Raw genomic sequence first — 16,383 nt, forward strand, 5'->3', positions numbered from 1 at the left:
GTCCCTATGTCCCTATGTATGCTTAATTCTTTAAAACTACGCAATGGATTTTGATGCGGTTTTTTTTTAATAGATAGAGTGATTCAAGAGGAAGGTTTAGTACATAATTTATTGGGTTTTAGACAAAGCGGGCGAAGCCGCGGGCGGTAAACTAGTAGATAATACATTTGTATTGTAAAATTTTGAATGAAACTGTATATTATAATTCGGAATGAAAATACTTTTAAAGTATCTTGTTTATTAATAAATAAAGAAAAATCTAATGTACAGGATGTCTTCAATGGCTACATAATGAGCGGAAAAAATATATAGACTTCCGTTTGCGAAGACCTTGTTTTCTTGCAAATAAAGGTTTGCCTTAACAAATAGCTTTTATCTCAACTATCCGTAGACTTAAGGGCTTGGTCTAGTAGTGCAAACAAATGCATCCTGTCATCCTATATGTAAATAATACAAATGTACTAAGGGAAAGTTGCTCCACTTAATTTTTAAAAATTAAATCATTCGTATGCATAATTTAATATTCGTAATAAGTACCAGAAATGACAATTTGAAACAATTTTCGTGAAAATTACACCAGGTGATTTTTTTTATCAGTACACAAAATTTGCGAATACGTTCTATTGATATCTTCAAATGCATAACTCTATACATTTTTTTCGACCTAAGTTTCTTAGTGAAAGTTGTTCAGTTTAACTAATAAAACGGATAAACAAATTTTGTATATAATAAAAAAAAATGTAATGTTTGTGTTAAAAAATTATAAAATAGAAAAATACGCAAATGAAAACAAAAGATATTTATTTCTGACTAGCTTCCGCCCGCGACTCCGTCCGAGCGGATGTCGGTCTTCGCGTGGATGCTTTTTTTCTCCATTTTGAACTGGGAAGACGTTTCTCACTAAATTAATATTAGACGATCACTCTCGCTCGCCACACTGGACACGTCCGCTCGCATCAAAATTCATAAATTACATCGCGCGGAACGCCGTCCTTATATAGGAGTCGAGGAGGCGTGGTGTCGTGCGGCCCGCGTGTGCCGCAAACGGTTCAAGCCAAATCCGACTTTTGGCGCTACAGGTTACATCGCTGAATCCACTGCGGGTAACGCAACGTGTGTTCGCGGTTCTACAGAACAACGTCTATGGATAAAACTGAAAAATTAAGATTTATTTTTTTTCTTCGTATTTTTCCAGGATAAAAAGTATTCCATTTTATGCCCAGGATAATAAGGTATAATTATACTAAGTTTCATTGAAATCGAACCATTAGTTTTCACGTGATGCCTTCACATACAGACAGACAGACAGACAAAAATTTTTTAATCACATATTTGTGTTTGGTATCGATCCAGTAACACTGCTATTTATTTTTTAAATACATATTTTCAAAGTACAGAATTGACCCTTCTACGGATTTATTATATTATGTATAATATATAGATTTATATGGTAACCTAATAAATATTTTGCTAGCATTCTGATGCTTTATCGGTTGCACTGGATTTTTCTCTTTTTTTTTCAATCGCTTGAATGACATAGGATGGGTCCTTGATGGGCATCGAATGCTGAAGTCTCGAATCAATCAATTCTGACAGTAGGCAATTTATGTAAAATCTTGATAATGGTCCATCATTTTATTTTTTTTTTGCCTAAACTTATATATTCTATTTTTAACGAATGATTCACTCCAGTCCAAACAGCAAATAAGCAGACTTCTGCTTCTGCAACGTTTAGTTGTCCCTGAATTTGGAAAAAATAGTCATGATTCTTATCTATGACAAAAGTGTTATTTTTTTGCATTGTATTTCAAATATTACATTTTTTTTAACCGCATCTTCCGCATTCATCTCTTTTGTCGGAATTAGACATTTAACTTTTACTAGTCCCATTTTCCCTTCTTGATATGGGAGTGTATAAAGTAAATTTTTTAGATATTTCTCGTTATACTTTTAAAAAGTTATTATTGTCATTTTGCTCATTAGGTAAAGTAATTTCGATATCAGTTTTAAGTTTTTTGATACCTGCAATAATAACGTCATAATCGCCTGCACATACAGTAGCACCTCTATAAGTCGAATATCAAGGGAGACGCCAAAAAATTCGAGTTATAGAGTTTTCAACTTATGGAGGATTTCGACTTAGGCGGATTTTGATTCGACATAAAGAGTTTGAGGTTTATTCTTATCAATTTTGAGTTACAGAGGTAAAATAAATTAAAATTCAACTTGCAGAGGTCACAAACATGTTTTTATTTATTATAAATCAACATTATTTCAAATCATTTTAAAATAAAAAATATGGCATTAAAAAAGTCAGTATTTTTTTTGCTTTAGATAATTTGGTTGTTCTCTAGCATTTTATAATCTATAAAGAGCAGAAAATTCTTCTTTTTCAAAGATACTGGTTTGCTTTAAAAAATTTCGTAAGGTATTCAATACGGTTCTTGCCTCTTTGATGGAAACCCATGGAGCGCATGCACTATTCACGTCTTCTATGTCATCTTAATCATTAGTATCGGTTTTCTGAGCTACTGAATCGATAATTTCGTCATCAGATACTTAACGCAAACACGTGTTTCGTCAGGCATAAATTAATTATCGTATACTCCTAAAATGTTTTCTAAGAAACAATAGTGTACTGGTTGTAAAATAAAACGTTGCTATGTTCGAGATACAGAGGTCAAATTTGATTTTTCGAGTTATAGAGTGAAAATATGTACCAAAATGGCTTGGAGGGACTCGGTGATTATTTCGACTAACAGAGGGACAAAATTTCAAGTAATAGAGGTTTTCGGGTTTGAAGGGAAGGGAACAAGACATTTTTTCGAGATTTGGAGGTTTTTGACTTATCGAGGTTCGACTTAACGAGGTGCTACTGTACTTATCGATTACACCCTGTATACAATCCACCATCCACATTCATAATGTTTTCCTATCCTCCTCTCCTTTACGCTGTTCACCGATACATTTTAAATGAGTAAATCTGCTATCACTGAAGGATGTTTCATTGTGATCAGCAAATTTTCACCACTGTTGTCGATTATTTGTTTTTCATTTTTAATCAGCAATTGGGAATCATCAGTTTTGTTTTTTGCAGATTGGTGATGTACCCTAACAATACGTCGAAAAGGGAAAGCATCAACGAATTATCGTTTTCGTCCTCTTTTTTTATTCTTCGCGTCTCTGTTAAACTCAAAACTCAAACTCAAACATTTATTTATTCAATTAGACTTCTTCTAGAAGCACTTTTGAAACGTCATTAGGTACATATTTTTAACATTTACCACCGATTCGGAAAGCAGTATCTACGGAGAAGAATCGGCAAGAAACTCCATAGTTGCTCTTTTTACTTGTTACTTGTGTTTGTTTAGTTCTCAACACCCATTGAATTTTCTATGTTATTGCGATCTTCCATTACATCTGAGTTTTGATGATGTGATGATAATCCATTCGTTTTAATATTGGTACTTAGAGTTGGTGGACTAAACTAGAAATGGTGGACTAAATTTGTTTGAATAAATTTGTAAAATCAAAATATAAAACCAACATCCTGTATTTAAGTTACAAAATTAATAATCAAACAACATGCCGCTACGTTTAAAATGACTAGAAGAAAAAAAAACACCTCGACATATTTGGAATTTTGGAGTAAACAAATCATTTTCCCCGTATGTCTCAATATAATTTAATATATTTCGTATTTCTCAAACGAAAAATAAAAATTTTTGGAACTTCAAAAAAAATATATATTATAAGAAAATTTATGAGCTTACTTTAGTTTAAAAGAAACATACATCCCTTTACTGAAACCCCGTAAAATAAAGAAATTGTTGCCAATCACCTTTGTAATGTATTTGGTTTCATTAACTTTATGTTCGAAGATAATTTTTTTTCTAGTAAGTACATAGTTACACGCATATTTTTTTCGTTTATTTTCCATATCGAAATCAAATGTTTAAAAATACGAATATTTGCACAAAACTAAGATAAAAATAATCAATTAACAAAAATATTAAATTTAATGAAGTAGAGCAACTTTCACTTCGGTATGAAGGAAAATCGAGCGTAGAGCACACGTCAGAACGCTCCGGCCCAAGGAGCGCGACTAAAGAAATTCGCTAGGATTTTTCCTAATTATTTTAAATATTTTTTTAATATTTAAAGAATTATCAAAATTCAAAAAAAAATTTTTTTAAAGGATTAATACTCATTGGTCTTCAACCAACTCGAATAAATTAATGGAAACAATAACTTTTAGCAGTATTTATCAATAGATTTTGTAAGGCAAAAAATGGGAAATTTAATGAATTTATAACGTGCTAAATCCGTTGACAATGGTGATCCGTCAAAAATGTGGAAATTCCTCAAATCCCTAGGAATTGGTAAATCCCCACCCAATTCTTATCCTAGTTCAGTTGATGTCAACAACCTCAATTCCCACTTTTCTAATCCTTCTTCAAATTTCCTTCCAAACTTAAAACATAGTACATTAAATTATCTTAATACCTTACCTCTTCCCAGTTCTCCTCCCTTTGTATTCCGTCGGTTCACTGAGGACAGTGTTAAGAGAAGCATGTTGTCAATCTCCTCAAAGGCAGTTGGTAGTGACTGTATTGGTCGAAGCATGATCATTCCTATCCTTTCCATCATTATTCCTATTATCACCCACATCCTGAATTTTTCTATATCAACAGGAAAGTTTCCGAGTGATTGGAAAAATGCTCACATTGTCCCTCTTCCCAAAAAACCGAATCCTTCTATATCATCCGATTTCCGACCGATTGCTATCCTGCCATTTTTATCCAAGGTCCTTGAACGGTTGGTACAGGAGCAACTTAGTATTTTCCTTAATCATCACAAACTCCTAAATCCTTTCCAGTCAGGTTTCCGACCAGGTCACAGCACTACTACTGCACTGATTAAAATTACAGACGATATTCGCCGAGGTTTCGACAACAGGGAGCTTACAATACTCACACTGCTAGATCTGAGCAACGCTTTCAATAGTGTCGATCATGATGTATTGTTAGCTATACTACGCTCTCTTAATTTATCTGCCTCGGCCATAGACTGGGTACATAGTTACTTGGAGGGACGTCGACAGCGTGTGCTGATCGAGGAGCTTTCTTCGACATGGTGCAATGTCCCTGCTGGCGTTCCTCAGGGTGGCGTGTTATCTCCCCTCCTTTTTTCCATTTTCATCAACACAATCTCCACTAATATTGTATCATCCTACCACATGTATGCGGACGATTTCCAGTTATATAAACATGCCTCTCTTCTCGAACTACCTGAAGCGATTTTACAAGTTAATAGGGATCTTGCAACTATTGTCAAGTGGTGCAAGAACTATGGTTTAACAGTTAATCCAACAAAAACTAAAGCTATTATATTCGGAAGTAGGCAATTAGTCTCAAAAATTGACTGGACCAATTTACCTAATGTTATCGTTGATGATGTTCTTGTCCCTTATTCCACTCAGGTTAAAAATTTAGGCTTGACGCTTGATCAAACCTTTTCTTGGGACGAGCAAATCAAACAAGTGCAAAAAAGGGTATTTTCATCTGCATTTTCGTTACGGCGCTTACGGAACTTTCTTCCAATCTCTACCAAAATTACGTTGGCACAATCTCTTCTCCTTCCTCTCCTCGATTTTTCCGATTCCTGTTATCCTGATATTTATGAATATCAACTGGACACCCTTGAGAAGCTTCAAAATTTCTGCATAAGATTCATTTACGGTTTACGCAAGTTTGACCATGTTTCAGAGTTCAGGAAAAGGTTAAACTGGCTTCCTATTCGTTATCGCCGGGATACTCACGTGCTTCATCTCTTATACTGTATACTATTTAGCCCTAAGACTCCGCCGTACTTAAAAGATAAATTCAATTATTTAAGTTCTAACCATTCTATCTCGCTTCGATCTACTAATCTGTTATTATTAAGTACTCCTATCCGTAGTTCTAACTTTTTTAATAATTCCTACACAGTGCGCGCTATTCAGCTGTGGAATGCGTTACCTGAAAATATCAGACGTGCACAATCACTCTCCTCCTTTAAAAAGCTACTTAAAGACTATTACCTATCCCAACAGTAGCTTCTTCAATTTTCTGTTACTACATATTCTTTTTTTTTTCCCTTGCTTTCCTGTTTGCCTTCTGAAGCCAATCATTGTTTTATTCATTATATTTATTTGAGTTTTATTTTTATTTTTCTTTTATTTAGTATGTGTATGTATAGGTATATATGTGTATATGTATATATGTATATTATATTTAATATTATATGTATTTGTAGTATTGTATCTATGATATTGTATTTGTTTATTTTTATGTAGGTGTATGTTTATATAATTATATATTTATTTTTGTTGTTTTTGCATTAATACTTTGTTTGTATTTTTGCACTATCCCATAATCTTCTTGCATTTCCTCTCCCGCCAGGTTGCCTGGTAGAGATTGCTGTTTAGCAATAAGGCCGCCTTTTGGGCAAATTATGCTTTTGTATTTCTACTTCTTTTTGCATACTATTGTTTTCTCATATTTTGTTCAATAAAGAATTATAAATAAAATAAATAAATAAAATAAAACGTTCTAATTAAGAAAATCATAAGTTTTTCGGCAATTGTATTCAGCAGTTTTTAATAACGACTATATAAGGATAATAATGCGCTGATCAAATTGTGTAAATTGTAATCGGTTGCAACGTAGTGAGTGCACAAACTTAGCTCGAAATGTCTTTGGGGGAAAGAGACTTATCTTGAAGGCCTGATTAAGGTAACATAAAGTAACTTTACAAATGTGAAAAAATTCACGCGCATTGCGTATATAACACTAATTGATAAACAAGAAAAAAAAATTCAGTTTATCATTTCATTAGCCGGGAAAAAATTGTCAAATAACTTGTTGAAAACGCAATTTTGCTAGACTGCAGCCTTAAGAATTATTATTTAAACCACAGATAATATAATATTTAAACTATTCCTGTGCCCATGTGCCCACATCTCATGTTTTTGACGTGACAAACGTCTTATAATTCGATAGAGCCGTGCCGTCGTGCGTGCAGCCGGCCCTATCGAATTATAAGACGTTGTCACGTCAAAAACATGACTCATGCGGCGTTACCTCGCTCTGAGGCGTTCCATGTAAGGCTTGAAGTGAGCGAGAGCGCGGAACGAGCGTCAAAGAAGCACATTCGGACGTTGTCACGTTCAACTATGGTCAGTAAACCGACTTTACAGACAACCAATTTTTTTATTTTTAGTTTTAGTTTAGCTAAGACTAATCCGCGGGAAAATATTGTATTTCTTTTGCTTATGAGTTATTTGCATAGACTTATAATATAAAGGTACTAGCGTAGTTATATGTTATTCTTGTATATAGGCTACATTACCTCCAAGATTCATCAATACCCGTTCAGTAGTTTTTGTATTTATAATACTAATATTATGTTCTATTCTATATATTTCATCACTAAATAGTATAAAACAAAGTCGCTTTTTCTGTCCCTATGTCCCTATGAACGCTTAAATCTTTAAAACAACGCAACGGATTTTCATGCGGTTTGTTTTAATAGATAGAGTGATTCAAGAGGAAGGTTTTAGTATATTATTTATTACGTTTTAGACAAAGCGGGCGAAGCCGCGGGCGGAAACCTAGTTATTGTATAAATAAGCAAAGACGGCAATCACCGATCTGATGTCACATATAAATCTCATAATCTATTAATTGGAAAATCCAATGAATAATTATTTTCTTGATAGTTGTAACACGAGGATTACATCGTAACAAAGAATTATGTTTATTAGATTGCATGGAACAAAGGCTTCATCAGTTTTATTAAGAACTAGTTGTAGCTTGCAGTTTCACTCATAACAATTTGCGGAAAAGCTATATAATATACTAGCTTACCGCCCGCGGCTTCGTCCGCTTTGACTAAAACCTTATAAATTATATTAAGTATACTAAAACCTTCCTCTTGAAGCACTCTATCTATTAAAACTATTAAACCGCATCAAAATCCGTGGCGTAGTTTGAAAGATTTAAGCATACAAAGGGACATAGGGACAGAGAAAGTGACTTTGTTTTATACTATGTAGTAACCTTTAAGTAGGAAATCTATAAACCATTTATTTATGATAAATACGTGGATATAATATATGTATATTATGTACAATGTCGTCGTCATTAATTGACTAACAACGTTCAATGTTAACTCATTAAAAAATTTGCATTAGGAAATAATCAATAAATTTAACAGACATAATATTATTTATGGCCATATTACAACCATAAATTACAGAACGCAAAAAATTACCAGATTCAAAATACGTACATCTTTTTTTTTGCCTGTAACATTGCAAAAACGTCAGTTACGTTATTCCAAGTTCAAACGGGTTAAGGCATTTCATACTTGCAGCGTTTTTTGTGTCATTTCGGAGACAAAAAGCGGGGTCACTTATGTCAAATGACGGTATTTAAACGATATATTATTACTACATTACGTAAATTGTGTATTTAGCATTATTATGTGATTATTTTGCGATTTGATAGCAATTTTCGTAACAATTAGTAACGTTTTGCAAGTGTGTTGAGGTTTAACTTATGTGTATTAAAGCTAAATATAGTAGCGTTTACATAATAATTTATTCTTAATTTACCTTTTTTGTTTCAGGTAATTTTGCATATTTAGAGATGTGTATTTTGGAATGAAACCCACGGACAGAAATTTAAGGTATCGGTCGTTTACGCTCTACAAGGCTTTCATAATGGGTGAATGTATTTTTTGTATCCCGTACTAAGATATAACATCTTCATGTTTATTTTAAGATAATGGCTGCTTCATTATCCATCTACATATTATTTTGTAACTCTCTAGGTTATGGCTATACTTATAGCAGAGCATATAAACTTTTTTTAAGACGATACACAAAAAAAAATCCACTGCTTGGCGGGCGGAGTCTAATAGCTCGCTATCGCGAACGCGGGTGTGCGCGAAGTCATTCTTGCAAACTCGCCGCGCTGCCGCTGGCCGACTCGGGACAAACATGTATGGAGTCGTCATACAGTTATAATATTGTTATACATTTATTTAATGTTGATTTATTGGTTTTATTTTCTTGCTTATAAACAAATAATCTTCTTTTTAACAACTACTTAGACATTATTAATAATTATTATCATTTCGTAATGTTTAGTTTATTACAAAATAATACAGGTTATAATTAATAATCTTTAAAATAACAAAAAATATTGTTACTCTGAAAAAATGAAATGGTACTCAATAACGCGGACTACTGAATTGATTTAGATAGAATTTGATGCTGACGTAGATATTACATCATGCCCAGAAATGAAAGGTACTATTTCTGAAAGAAGTTATAAACCCTAATTCTTCTCAGTCAAAGTCAAGAGTGGAAGATATCACTAATACAGTAAAACTGATGCGAAACTTTGGATGTTAATTTGTATATTTTTTTGTTAGTTGTTACTTAATCACGTCAAGACTACATTACCAATTTTGATAAAATATAGCTAATTGCCTGGATTTACACATAGGATACTTTTTATCCGAACTGAACACTTCTGTGGGAAAAAACAGGATTCACGATATAACCTAATTCCACGCGGGCAAAGCCGCGGTCGGAATGATATTTTTTTAAATAAAAAAATTGTTTTAAAAAAAACACAAAATATATTGACGCATGTATTTATTTTTTGCACTCTATTATAATTGTAATTATTCATTACAAATAATCAAAATAAAATAGCCAGAACAAAGTTAGGCCCTGGTAGGGTAGGTAGGCAGGTACAGCAATGTGAGACGAACACTGGCTTATTTATACCAATAATAATGTATTATAAACATTAAATTAAGTTTACAACAAAAATACATAATATTAGCTAATGTGAAAACGAATCAACCAATCATCCCACAACAATGAAATGTGCACACAAATATTCATCCAAATCGGTTCATGTGATTAGGAGGAGTGACTGCAGCGCCATCTTCCGGGCCCAATTGTGTTTCCAGATCACCCAGGAACTCAATTTAATATACTTACACAAAATTTTTCGAAATGAAAACTCACATTACTATGTAAATATGAATATAAACCTGTTTTAGTACTAAGCAATTTCCCGCACAGGTGTAGTAAGTATAAATGAAATAAATATCAACATCAAATTCTTTATACAACATACTTATCTACCACCTACTAAGAAATGTAATTCTTGAAATTTTTTCGTATTTTTTTAAATATAATACTACTCCAATGAGCTCCTGTTCCATATTACGGCCACCATACTTCCACTAAGTTCACCATGATTTTTTATTTCTTTGCACTTTGTTGCTTTTTGCTAAAAATGGAATCATGCGATAAAACCAGTAGAGCGTTGATAACATACATTTTTGACTGAATAAAGGTACTTACGAAGGAGTGGGTTCACATTGTGAACAATCAGTGGGTTTATTTTCCTTCTGGATTCCGGATTTCTGAAAAGATTATCTATGCTATAAATGAAAAAAATCTTACACATTCGTTATGTACTTAAAACAGGGGTACATATCAAACATCGTCTATAATACAATTATCATCAAATTTAAAATAAAACCAACTTACTTCATTAATTTGTTCCAATTGTAAGCATTCTTTTTCCTCCAACCTTTATGTTTCTTCTTCTTATTTTCTTTATTGTCCCCATTTGTCTCATTTTGTCTTATTGTGTTGTCACCCTTTTTTACGATGGCGCGAGCGACACAAGTTCCCCGTGTGACGGCCGTAGCGGGAATGACTCGTGCAGCGATCGGGGTAGGAAGGTACAGGGCGGCTCTCGCTATATTGGCTGGTCGCGCGCTAATTTCAAGTATTTCTTGTTTATTTCAAAACCATCGCATATTTCAAAATTCTAAATCGGTAGACGTATAGGTTGTATGTTTTATAGTTAATATCCAAAAAGTCGTAACTTTACGTTTGTTATTTTGAAGATGCCAGAGATTAAAAAAAAATAACAATGAGAACTTTGTATTTTTTTTCTATCGAGAAAATATCATGGAATCATGTTTCTAAAACGGTAGACGTATTGTGTTACTATTGAACTTTCTTGTCAAGAATTTTCATCACGACAACTTTAATAATATAAAAATTACGAAGGTTTAAAAAGGGCCGTAAATGTTAGAAAAATTAATTCATCACCTTAAGCTGGGCGTCTCTTTCTACGTAGCAGCGTGTAAAATCTGACAGTATGATGATATAAACAGGAAAATAATATTGTATGTGTCTGAATATATAGTAATGATGTTTTTTTATGATTTTGTATACGCTTGGGAGTTACAAGCATTTTCATCAAAACCCGTTTCATTTTTTGTTATATAGGATGTGATGAAAGGTTATATTTAGTTTTTGTTATATCAAGTCGTATTCTTATCTAGTACAAAGCTAGTACATATTTGAATAATATAGTTTTACTCTCTCCCTTTCTTGTGCTCAAGTAAAAATCTTCCTATTTTCATACATATAATATATTTATTTCTTTTTTATTTTTTTATTTACGTAGACTACAATAAAAAAGAGCGTGTGTACCGAGCAAACATGTTAGAAGTGAAACTTCTGTAGCAAGAACCAAAGATACCAAAATCGTCGCCTTACTCCATGACGTGTGGTATTGCCATGACGCGACATTGAAATTTTACTCTCAATGCGCTCATAGAAGTTTCACTTCAAAAAGTCATAATGCACTATACACCAAATTACAACCGAATGTTTGCAATTATTGCAATAGATCAATCAATGCAATCAATCCAATGAATACAATAAACAACAAACATTTCCATTCACTAATAGAAAAATATTCCACTCCTAAAATTATACAATCGCAACTCTACAGTTTTTTTGCTCGCGCTATTCCAAAGTTTTGTAATTTGCCTTGGGTTAATATCTCACATTGTGGTGTGCAAACAAATCGTTGCAACATTGGTGAGTCAGAATTTAAATCTTATATATAAAAACTAGCGGTCCGCCCCGGCTTCGCCCGTGGTACATATTATGAAAAATAGATGTTGGCCGATTCTCAGACTTACCCGATATGCACAGAAAATTTCATGAGAATCGGTCCACCCGTTTCGGAGGAGTATGCAGACTAACATTGTGACACGAGAATTTTATATATAAGAAGAAGAAGATGAATCGCAAAATGTGTTGGTAAGCGCATAACTCGAGAACGGCTGAACCGATTTCGATAACTCTTTTTTTATTACATATATTCCTTGAAGTACGAGGATGGTTCATATGTAGAGAAAACGTAAACATTTACCACGGGCGAAGCCGGGGCGGACCGCTAGTCTCTTATATATAAAAATGAATCGCAAAATGTGTTGGTAAGCGCATAACTCGAGAACGGCTGAACCGATTTCGATAATTCTTTTTTTATTATATTCCTTGAAGTACGAGGATGGTTCTTATGTAGAGAAAACGTAAATATTATGTACCACTTTCGAAGCCGGGGCGGACCGCTAGTACGTAATATATTACAAGATTTATAGAGCGATGGTGAATATTGATTACAATTGAGATGGATTAACATATACACACATATATAGGTACAACTAGCATTCCGCCCGCGGCTTCGCTCGCTTTGTTTAAAACGTAATAAATTATGTATATACTAAAACGTTCCTAATGAATCACTCTATTAAAAGAAACTGATGAAAATCCGTTGTGTGTAAGCATCCATACATACAGAGTACAGACATCAGCGTCAGACGCGGGAAGCGATTTTGTTTTGAACTGTTATTGTTACAATACATAATTATGATAATTTCATAGGATTTATAGTTTTAAGTGGTTTTAATTGTCACGACAAAGTACGATAATAAATTACTTTACAAGTTTGTTTATGACTTGTCCAATATATTAACATTATAAGATATTTCTTTGTAAGTGGAAAGGTAATAATCAGTATCTAATCACTTATGCAATAATTATTAGACCATTGTATATGTAAGGGCATAATATAGATGGGATAGTAAATTGAGATAATTTATTATTGTTTGATATAAATAATTTATTAAACAATTAAGTTAAATTTTAAGCATTCTTGTAATCGTTTACCGACTAAGCTACTTATTCAAAGAAAAAAAAGAGCAATTAATTTTTTTATTCACACATGCATTTGTAGACAATAAAACTTAGTCACGAGGAACGTTACGAGTTCAAAGAATCGCGGAATCGTCGCCCCTGCGGTCAGGGTTGTCACTTGTTACAATATTGCGTAATAGTTGCATGTTTGTAACCGACTGCGTGAATGGGAGTAATGTTTTCAAGTTTGTTTCTAAACAATGTTTAAAAAAATTTTCATTGTTTTCTAGTAAAAATTAAAGTAATTACTAATTATGTTAAAATATTTATTTTATTTTCTACAAAATAAATATCAAAGTAAATATTTAATTTTAATTAACTGTATTTGGCTGATTGGTTTTCTGTGTTTATGTGAGAATATAATATTTTCATCTTATCTAAAATTAAACATTAATATTTATTAGAGTGTCAACCCTACCACGATTTCCAAGGTTTCATGAGCTACTGTAATTAAGTTTAACAAGTTTTGACAACCCTGTGGTTGTGCGATGTATTCAGAAACTTATAAGTCAAATTGTAACCAACTTATGAAACCAAAAAACTTGTTATTATGAGGTAATATAACAAAAAACATTAAATATTACATTAGCAGTGTTTATTTTTATATCATTTTTTGTTTTTATTCTAGTTGCGAAGTATTTAATGACCAGTTTATTTTTTCTCGATGCTAAGACACAAGATTTGGACCATAAACCACCAAGGACAAACTGGGGCAAAATGAGTAAAATATCCGTCGTGTTGTCAAAAAATTTGGTTCAAGGGTATACCGGTTTCATTGCAATGTTTTCCTTCATTAAATAATGTACGATTTGTACGAATGCTTTGTTTTTAAACCTATTGTCAATGAACTATTAAATAATGCAAACTTTAGACCTTTGGGGCGGATATAGCCATATAGGATTAGATATAGGCCAAACAAAACTTGAAAAAGAGCGACTACGGAGTTTCTTGCCGGTTCTTCTCGGTGGTAAATGGTAAAATTATGTTATGAAGATTCAAAAGTGTTTCTAGAAGAAGTCAAATTGAATAAATTAATGTTTGTGTTTATGTTTGAGTGGCGTTTAGTTACTATTATGTATTCTGTGGTTTGAGTTTGAAATGCGTTAAAAAAGGGATGGTAAAAGGAAAATTCCCATGGCAGTTTTGATCGCGGTAAAAATTAGCTTATTTACACAGCTTATCTAGCTTCTCAGTTCTCAACTATATCAATACTCAAAATTCATACCATTAAATCGCTCCATTGCGACACGAAAGAAAGATACATACTTTCGCATTTATAATATAAGTAATACTAGTAAGTATATTTAACATATAGCTTTATCTGTGTGTATTCTATACTAATATTATAAAGCTGAAGAGTTTGTTTGTTTGAACGCGCTTATCTCGGGAACTACTGGTCCGATTTGAAAAATTCTTTCGGTGTTAGATAGCCCATTTATCGAGGAAGGCTATAGGCTATATAATCATCACGTTAAGACCAACAGGAGTGGGGCCACGCGGGTGAAACCGCGCGGCACAGCTAGTCTGTGATATTAGTAAGGATTTGATGGGAACACAAGCAAAGCTGCAGTCAGTATAAGCTAGTCATAAAAATTCAAGATTACGAAAGGTAGCATTCGGATCTGGGCTGTCGCGACCTGGCAGCCGCGGCCCTGCAGCCGGGAAAATTGTCACTGCTGTGCGGCGCTGCCAGAAGCTTACGGATAACAGCGTCCGCGACCCGGGCAGCGACTGCCACGCGCAGTAGTCAAACAGCACTCAGTCAAAATAATAGTCAAATATACGAAAGCGAGAACTCGTGAAGAGACTGATAGAGGACGAAGAAGAGGACGATCAAATAATGTTGGTCTTACTATCATCAAAGAGGAATAAAATCGATTTATTTTATCATAATATTATCCTTATAGGTTTTGAGTCGAGGATCGTAAAGTGGTGGATTTTTAGCAATTAATTCAACTAAAAACTCGTCGTTTTCATCGGTAAACGTCGCCAGCAGCGCGACCGTACTGCTCCCGGAGCGGCTCGGCGGCGCTGCCAAAATCGCGAGCAGGTCGCGCCCCTCGGCCGCGCGGCTCGGTCGCTTGCGTCGGTAACTATCGCATACAATTCCCTACGAAGCGGTACGGCGCGACCACGGTCGCGGCTGCGGGGCAGCGGCTGCCGGGTCGCGGCCGCCCAGATCCGAATGCTACCTTAACGGGGATTAAAAAGGTCATCTCAGCAAACACTGAACACAACGATGTATTGTTTAACAAAACAATCACTAATGAGTTCCTATATACGTTTTTGCTGTATTTTATGTGTGCATTTATGACTACCGTTTGAGTCACGTTCAGCATAATATTGGTGGTTTTAATGAGTCTGTTTTAAGGTCTGTTTAGTTAAGGTGCAGAAAAATTTAAATTGCGTATTAATTATTTGAAAAAAAAAAGGTTAAACAGGATTTTTTTTCATAATTTGATGTGAAATTATATTTATAAAACTAGCTTCCGCCCACGACTTTGAACGTGCATCGCCGTTTTTCCCCGTTCCCGCAAGAATTTCGGGAAATCCTTAACGGATGCCTACGTCCTAACATCTACCTGCATGCCAAATTTCAGTCCAGTGGTTTGGGCTGTGCGTTGATAGATCACTATATCAGTCACTGTGATCAGTCACCTTTGAGTTTTATCTTCTTATATATAAAAATGAATCGCAAAATGTGTTGGTAAGCGCATAACTCGAGAACGGCTGAACCGATTTCGATAATTCTTTTTTTATTATATTCCTTGAAGTACGAGGATGGTTCTTATGTAGAGAAAACGTAAACATGTACCACGGGCGAAGCCGGGGCGGACCGCTAGTATATTATATAGATATAGTGTAATTCATCTGTAAAGTTAATTCGTACAAAAAGCAAATCACGCAAAAACTATCATGCATATTTGTTGGTAACTATGACCATCTAAAAGAAAATTTAATGACCATGTTTTAGTTACGGCATTATTTCATAAAACAAGATGGGTTGTTTTTTTTCAATAAAAGAGCGACGAGAGGTAGTATAGGTACATCGTTGGTAAAAAAAAATCATATTTTTCTTTGTATTTAATTATGTCATGATTAATTAACAGGACAAGATATCAAGGTATTCTCCTTAACAATTTCCTTATGACTCTATATTAGGTTTCATTTAATAGTTGCTAAATATAGAATTGATCCTTGATATATTATAATAATAACTATTTCGTACTAAAATTAGTTAATTGTTT

General features: G+C 33.7%; 1 protein-coding gene and 1 long non-coding RNA gene across 2 annotated transcripts in view; one reads left to right on the forward strand and one right to left on the reverse strand.

Annotated features, from left to right (window-relative positions):
• Positions 1–16,383, forward strand: part of osy (ABC transporter oskyddad) — a 78,400-nt gene that overhangs the window by 20,618 nt on the left and 41,399 nt on the right. The window lies entirely within an intron of this gene.
• Positions 10,306–11,203, reverse strand: LOC149478074 (uncharacterized). The gene is made up of 3 exons (XR_016317505.1): positions 10,622–11,203; positions 10,433–10,494; positions 10,306–10,358 (listed from the first exon to the last, which is right to left on the reverse strand). It is a non-coding gene; the product is annotated as an uncharacterized LOC149478074 (long non-coding RNA).

Source organism: Colias philodice, chromosome 23, assembly GCF_061535455.1.
Source record: "Colias philodice isolate Cphi_HAF_F1 chromosome 23, ilColPhil1 Martin Lab GWU primary, whole genome shotgun sequence".
Taxonomy (NCBI): Eukaryota; Metazoa; Arthropoda; class Insecta; order Lepidoptera; family Pieridae; genus Colias; species Colias philodice.